The 7,500-nt window shown below is 46.9% G+C and overlaps 1 protein-coding gene across 1 annotated transcript in view; it reads left to right on the top strand.

The window, feature by feature from the left end:
- ATP6V1B2 (ATPase H+ transporting V1 subunit B2) overlaps window positions 1–7,500 on the top strand; it is a 120,984-nt gene that overhangs the window by 9,388 nt on the left and 104,096 nt on the right. The gene's annotated exons all lie outside the window — the stretch shown is intronic.

The raw sequence follows: 7,500 nt of genomic DNA, 5'->3' as shown, positions 1-7,500 counted from the left end.
TGCCAGTCGCCACTGCAAATCTCCGGAGCGCTTGGCAGTGGGTGCCTTGTACATAACATGCCAGTTGATCGAAGTCGAATGAGTGGTCTGAAGCATTCTCCCCCAATGTGCTTGTGGTTCCGCAGGTCTATCGGGAACAAGGGTTTTAACACACAAAGCGTAAACAGAAGCTTTTTCCATTAATTTAAAGGAGGTGAAACCTTGAAAATGAAGCAAAAGCTCTGGAAAGGGATGTTGGGATAAAGAAAGGTTAGCTTCCACCTGTGGAATCCATTTCAGATTGGTTTGCTTGAAAAAGCGCAGAATCACAGAAAAGATTCTCCCAATAATTCGAATGGACCTCACTCCAGTGGCCACAGCGACGTCAGCAGCTGGCTTCCACTTGTAAGGAGAAGGAGTTCTGAGATCTTTTACCTTCATACATCCAGCATCAATAAACTTCTGCACAAGAATATAATTGCTGCAGACCCCTTCAAAAATGGGGTTTAAAAAGATAGGCTCATTTAAGAACATTTCCAGGGAGTAGTCATTGTTATTTCGGCGAACAGTGACTGCCTGCCATGCCTTCAGCATGCTTCTATAAAACAGGGGGACTGATGCTATATCAACTTTCTTGGTGTCAATAAGGAACAGTTGCTGATCGTAGCCGAGTTTCCCCGCCTGCCGAAGCAGGCAGTGAGCCAAGGCCTTCCACGAAACGTCCGTGTACAGCAGTCTGCGAAGTGAAAGGAGGCGAAAAGCCATCACCTTGCTGGTAATAGCAATCAGCCCCTGTCCTCCTTCAGAAACAGGCAGGTTTAACACACCAGGTTGGAGCCAATGCTTTCCTCCCCAAAAGAAGTCAATAAGAATTGATTGTAATTTTTTAAGAAACAAATCTGGGGGCTGCAGTGCTATAAAAACGTGCCAAAGCATTGATGCTGCAAGGTTGTTTATAACAAGGGTTCGGCCCCGATAGGAGAGTTGACAAAGTAAGCTCTTCCACTTTGGTAAACGTCTCTCAGTTTTAATTATTAGAGATTCCCAGTTTTTTAAAATGAAGTTCTCAGTTCCAAGAAAGACGCCTAGGTAAAAAATTCCATCCCTTTCCCATTTAAGTTTCTCGGGAAGAGTCGGAGGAATGGCGCCATTTTGTGGACCAAGATGGAGAGCTCTGCTTTTTCCCCAGTTCACTTTTGTGGAACTTGCCAAACCAAATTCATGAATGCAACGGACCAAGGCTGAGACGTCCTCATTCGAGCGAACGATTGCACAAAGATCATCTGCATAAGCAATCACTTTAAACGGGTTCGCTATTGGTTGAGGAAGGAAACCAAGAAGACGTGCACGCAACCGAACGAGCAAAGGCTCAATCGCAAGAGAGTACAGGAGGCCAGAAAGAGGGCACCCTTGACGAATGCCTCTATTAACCGGGAAAGGGGGACATAAAATGTTGTAAACCTTTAAGAGACTAAAAGTGTTGTTATACAGTAACTGCACATGAGAGATAAAAATTTTCCCCAAAACCAAACCCCCGTAAAACAGAGAAAAGATAAAAATGATCAATGGTATCAAAGGCCTTTTCTTGATCTAAGAACACCAACCCGACATTCCTTTGCTCAAGAGAACAGATGTCAATTATATCACGCACAATGAAGATACTGTCATGAATTGTCCTCTTCGGGACACAGTAAGACTGATCTGGGTGTACGATCTCCTCGATTATGGCTTTAAGGCGGTTGGCAAGTGCCTTGGAAAATATTTTGTAGTCTGCACAGAGTAATGAGATGGGACGCCAGTTGTGTGGTTGCTGAAGGTCTCCTTTTTTGGGGATAAGGGCGAGGACAGCCCTCCGGCAGCTTAACGGTAGTGAGCCTGATCGTCGACCGTCGATTATAACCTCAAGTAGTTCTGGTCCGAGGAGGTCCCAAAAGGTTTTATAAAATTCCGCAGGAATTCCATCCAGGCCGGAGGCCTTACCCGAGGGTAGAGTTTGAAGAGCAGCTTGGAGTTCCTCCAAAGTTACTTCCTTGTCCATTTGTAGAACTGCAGATTTTGACAAGGTAGGTAAGGAAGAAGTCAGCACTGTTACCATTTTGTTGTCGATTTTCGGAGCATGATAAAGTTCAGTAAAGTAGTGTCTGAGTGAGGCTCTGACATCTTTTTGATTGTGTGTTATTCTTCCTTCCTTTGTCCTTACTGAAGTTATCTGCTGACTTCTCTTTGTTTGAGCTTCCAGTCCAAAAAAGAACTTAGAGGAGGTGTCCAGGTAGCACAAATTCTCCAGTCGGAGACGAATCAGCGCTCCTCTGGCTTGCTTTGCACAAAGTCCAGCAAGAAGAGCTTTTTTCTTCGCCAGCAAAAGGTTGGTTCTTTCATCATTTGAAGCCAAGAGGTTGGTCTGCAAATATAATATTTCTTTGGCAAGAAGGGCAGAGTCATATTTGGTGTGTAGCCTGGTGTTGGCGCAGTGGTAAGGGCAGTCGCTTGGGACCCAAGAGGTCCTGAGTTCAAGCCCCGTTGGGACACTGAATTAATATATGTATGTATGTATATATATATATATATATATGTATTTATATATGTATTTATATAATGTGTATATATATATATATATATATATATATATATATATATATATATATATATATATATATCTATATATATATATAAATATATATAAACCAAGTCGAAAACACCAGGGGGTTGACTCAGCCTGCCATCCTTCCGAGGTCGGCGAAATGAGCACCAGTTGTACTGGGCCCTGGTGTATGCCCCGGTTAGAATAGGTGTACCATATCCCTGTGTGTCGTAAGAGGCGACCAGGGTTGCGTCAGGAAGGGCATCCGGCGTAAAAACCTATGCCAAATCATTATGCGGACAACAAAACGAATTTCCATACCGGATCGGTCGAGGCCCGGGTTACCAACGACCGCCACCGGTACCGGTGGTCAGCAGGGTACCAGTGGAAATTGTGCTACTGCTGGGCGAAGGAGGAGAAGGAGACGGGGAAGGCGAGTCCGGAGGCAGTGGGAGAGGGGGAAGGGTAGAAGTGTGGAGGTGAGAGTTGGAACTCTGAATGTTGGGACGATGACTGGCAAAGGGCGAGAGTTGGCTGATATGATGGAGAGAAGAAAGGTGGACATACTGTGTGTACAAGAGACCAAGTGGATGGGGAGTAAGGCGAGGAGCATTGGAGGTGGTTTCAAACTGTTCTACCATGGTGTGGATGGGAGGAGAAATGGTGTCGGGATAATCCTGAAGGAAGATCATGTCAAGAGGGTATTGGAGGTGAGGAGGGTGTCTGACCGAGTGATGAGTGTGAAGTTGGAAATTGAAGGGGTGATGATGAATGTCATCAGTGCATATGCCCCACATATGGGGTGTGAGATGGAATATAAAGAAGATTTCTGGAGTGAGTTAGATGAAGTGGTGGAGAGTGTATCCAAGGATGAAAGAGTGGTGATTGGAGCAGATTTCAATGGACATGTTGGGGAAGGGAATAAAGAGGATGAGGAGGTGATGGGGAGGTACGGTCTCAACAAGAGAAATGTGGAAGGGCAAATGGTGGTAGAGTTTGCAAAAAGAATGGAAATGGCAGTGGTAAACACGTATTTCAAGAAGAAGGAGGAACACAGGGTGACATACAAGAGTGGAGGAAAGTGCACACAGGTGGATTACATCTTAAGTAGGAGATGCAACCTGAAAGAGATTAGTGACTGTAAGGTTGTGGCAGGGGAGAGTGTAGCTCGACAGCATCGATTGGTGGTCTGTAGGATGACTTTCGAGGTGAGGTTGAGGAAGAGAGTGAGGGCTGAACCAAGGACCAGATGGTGGAAGCTGAAGGAGGAAGACTGTTGCGTGAAATTTAGGGAGGAGGTGAGACAGGCGCTGGATGGTGGTAAAGATGGGTGGGATGATTGGGCAACGACAGCAGAAGTTGTGAGGGAGATAGCTCGGAAGGTACTTGGTGTGACATCTGGACAGAGGAAGGAAGATAAGGAGACTTGGTGGTGGAATGAGGAAGTACAGGAAAGTATAAGGAAGAAGGGGTTGGCTAAAAAGAAGTGGGATAGTCAGAGAGATGAAGAAAGTCGGCAGGAGTACAAGGAGTGGCGTCGAAAAGCAAAAAGAGAGGTGGCAAAGGCCAAGGAAAAGGCATATGACGAGCTGTATGAGAAGCTGTATACAAAAGAAGGGGAAAAGGATTTATACCGATTGGCAAGACAGAGGGACCGAGCTGGGAAGGATGTGCTGCAGGTTCGGGTGATAAAGGACGCAAATGGGAATGTGCTGACGAGCGAGGAGAGTGTGTTGAGAAGGTGGATGGAGTACTTTGAGGAGCTGATGAATGAAGAAAATGAGAGAGGGAAGGTTGGAAGAGGTGGAGATAGTGAATCTGGAAGTGGGGTGGATCAGTAAGGATGAAGTGAGGACTGCTATGAAGAAGATGAAAAGTGGAAAGGCGGTTGGCCCAGATGGTATACCAGTGGAGGCATGGAAGTGCTTAGGAGAGATGGCAGTGGGGTTGTTAACCAGATTGTTTAATAAAGTCTTGGAAAGTGAGAGGATGCCGGAGGAGTGGAGATTAAGTGTACTGATTCCGATTTTCAAGAATAAGGGTGATGTGCAGAGCTGTGGAAATTACAGAGGGATAAAGTTGTTAAGCCACACCATGAAGTTGTGGGAAAGAGTAGTGGAAGCTCGGTTGAGAGGAGAGGTGACGATCTGTGAGCAGCAATATGGGTTTATGCCAGGAAAGAGCACCACTGATGCGATGTTTGCTTTAAGAATGTTGATGGAGAAGTATAGGGAAGGCCAGAAAGAGTTACATTGTGTGTTTGTGGATTTAGAGAAAGCTTATGATAGGGTGCCAAGAGAGGAGTTGTGGCATTGTATGAGGAAGTCGGGAGTGGTGGAGAAGTATGTGAGGATCGTGCAGGATATGTATGAGGACAGTGTGACAGCGGTGAGGTGTGCGGTAGGAATGACGGACCGGTTTAAGGTTAAAGTGGGATTGCACCAAGGATCGACTCTGAGCCCTTTCCTGTTTGCAATGGTGATGGACAGGTTGACGGACGAGATCAGACTGGAGTCTCCATGGACCATGATGTTCGCGGATGACATCATGATCTGTAGAGAGAGTAGGGAGCAGGCTGAATCGAGCCTTGAGAGGTGGAGGTACGCACTGGAGAGAAGGGGAATGTTAGTCAGTAGGAGTAAGACGGAGTACATGTGCGTAAATGAGAGGGAGGGTGGTGGTATGGTGCAGTTGCAAGGAGTTGAGGTGGGGAAGGTGGATTGGTTTAAATACTTGGGATCAACTGTCCAAAGTAACGGAGAGTGTGGGAGAGAAGTGAAAAAGAGAGTGCAGGCAGGATGGAGTGGGTGGAGAAGAGTTGCAGGAGTGATTTGTGACAGAAGGGTAGCTGCAAGAGTGAAGGGGAAAGTATACAAGACGGTAGTGAGACCAGCTATGTTGTATGGTTTGGAGGCGGTGGCACTAACAAACGACAGGAAGCGGAGCTGGAGGTGGCAGAGTTAAAGATGCTGCGATTCTCGTTGGGAGTGACGAGGATGGACAGGATAAGAAATGAGTGTATTAGAGGGACAGCGCAGGTAGGACGGTTTGGAGACAAAGTGAGAGAGGCGAGATTGAGATGGTTTGGACATGTGCACAGGAGGGAAACGGAGTATATCGGGAGAAGGATGTTGAAGATGGAGCCACCAGGCAGGAGGAGAAGAGGAAGGCCAAAGAAGAGGTTCATGGATGCGGTGAGGGCGGACATGCGGGTGGTTGGAGTGTCAATGGAAGATGTGGAGGATAGAGCAAAATGGAGACAGTTGGTCCGCTGTGGCGACCCCTAGCGGGAGCAAGCCGAAAGAGGAAGAAGAAGAAGAGTCATATTTGGTGTGGTCGGCTCCATATTGTTGGCAAAAGGATCTTATTTGCACTTTGACGTTGTCCCACCATTTTCCAAGGCAGGGGAAGGAAGTTTTACGTTGGAGCAAGGCTCTCCAGAACACACCAAAGGCATCGACAAACAGTTGGTCATCCAAAAGGCTTGCGTTGAAGGTCCAGTAGGCAGCACCACGATTCCGAACTGGTTGGTGAATACGAAGTGCGACCATGTGATGGTCTGAGAAGCCGCTCGGAATAATGTTCATCTTGCTCACAACACTTAAAAAGGTACTGTTTATGTAGAAACGGTCCAATCTTGCAAGTGATAGATGGCCTTTTGAACACCGACTCCACGTGTATTGGCGGAGAGAAAGATTGCGGATTCTCCACACATCAACGAGGGAAAACTTGGACAAGGCTCTCAACAAAGGCGCTGCGCTTGCTGGGTGCGGCTCCTCTCCATTACGATCAATGGCGGGGTCCATCGTGCAGTTAAAATCTCCACCCAAGCAGACAAGTCCATCAAAATCAATGTGTACAAGAGACGTTTCTAAGTGTGTGTAAAAGGCGAATCTTTCCGTCTGATCGCTAGGTGCGTAGACATTCAGTACGGTGTGTTTAAAGCCATTGTGTGTGAAGGTGAGTGAAATCAAATACCCTTTGATAATCTCATTAAAAACAACACTGGAACTGCAAAAGGAAGGTTGTATACAAACAGCCACCCCAGCCCTTGGGTGTTCCAGACTACTGAAAAACCATTTTCCCCTCATTATCCTTTGCCATTCACTTGCACAAGAGGAGCTACATCTAGTTTCTTGCAAAAGCAAAACATCAATGTGATTGGTCTCAACAAACTGTTTAACTTCTGCTTTACGGATGGAGGAGCGTCCCCCATTAATATTTAAACTCGCTATAGAGAAGGCCATAGGCTAACACAGAGTTTGGGTGTGTCAAAAACTTAGTCTCTGTGTCTGCAGCTCATTCTTTGCTTTGAGGATGCATTTCCGGAGTCGATAAACTTGTGATTCCGTCACACCAAGCTGTCCGGCTTTGAGGAGCAAAAGCTTCGCAGAGATTATAAAGCCGGACAAGTCAGGGAAAAAGTTTTTAATTTTAACATGTTTCTTGCGAAAGGTGTCATGAAGAAACTTTATGATATCGGCAGGTGGAACACTGGTAACACTCTCCGAATCTTGGGAAACTGGATCATTCCATGCTTCAGCACTGCCACAAGAAGCAAGTGATGAGGCCCCGTCCGAATCATAATCCGAGTACCGATCGGTGTCCATTACATTAACGTTATGCTCCAAAGATGGAGCTGATGGTTTAATAAGGGAAGCCTCACATTCCGCTTCCAAAGGGGGAGAAGGAGTCGGAGGAGTCGGGGAAGGAAGAGTGGAGGGAGGAGGAGTGAGGGGAGGTGGAGTAGGGGGAGGTGGAGTAGGGGGAGGTGGAGTAGGGGGAGGTGGAGTAGGGGAGGTGGAGTAGGGGGAGGTGGAGTAGGGGGAGGTGGAGTGGGAGGAGGAGGAGAGGTGGGAAGAGGAAGAAGATTAGAAGTGGGAGGAGGAGGAGGAGTGGGAGGGTGAAGAGGACGGGGAGGAGGAAGAATACTAATGGAA

This window comes from Eptatretus burgeri, chromosome 12 (genome assembly GCF_056783735.1).
Source record: "Eptatretus burgeri isolate ZD-2024b chromosome 12, Ebu_testis_v1, whole genome shotgun sequence".
In the NCBI taxonomy this organism is placed as follows: domain Eukaryota; kingdom Metazoa; phylum Chordata; class Myxini; order Myxiniformes; family Myxinidae; genus Eptatretus; species Eptatretus burgeri.
The sequence above is the reverse complement of the archived record's forward strand: the minus strand, read 5'-3'. Positions and strand labels throughout refer to the sequence as shown.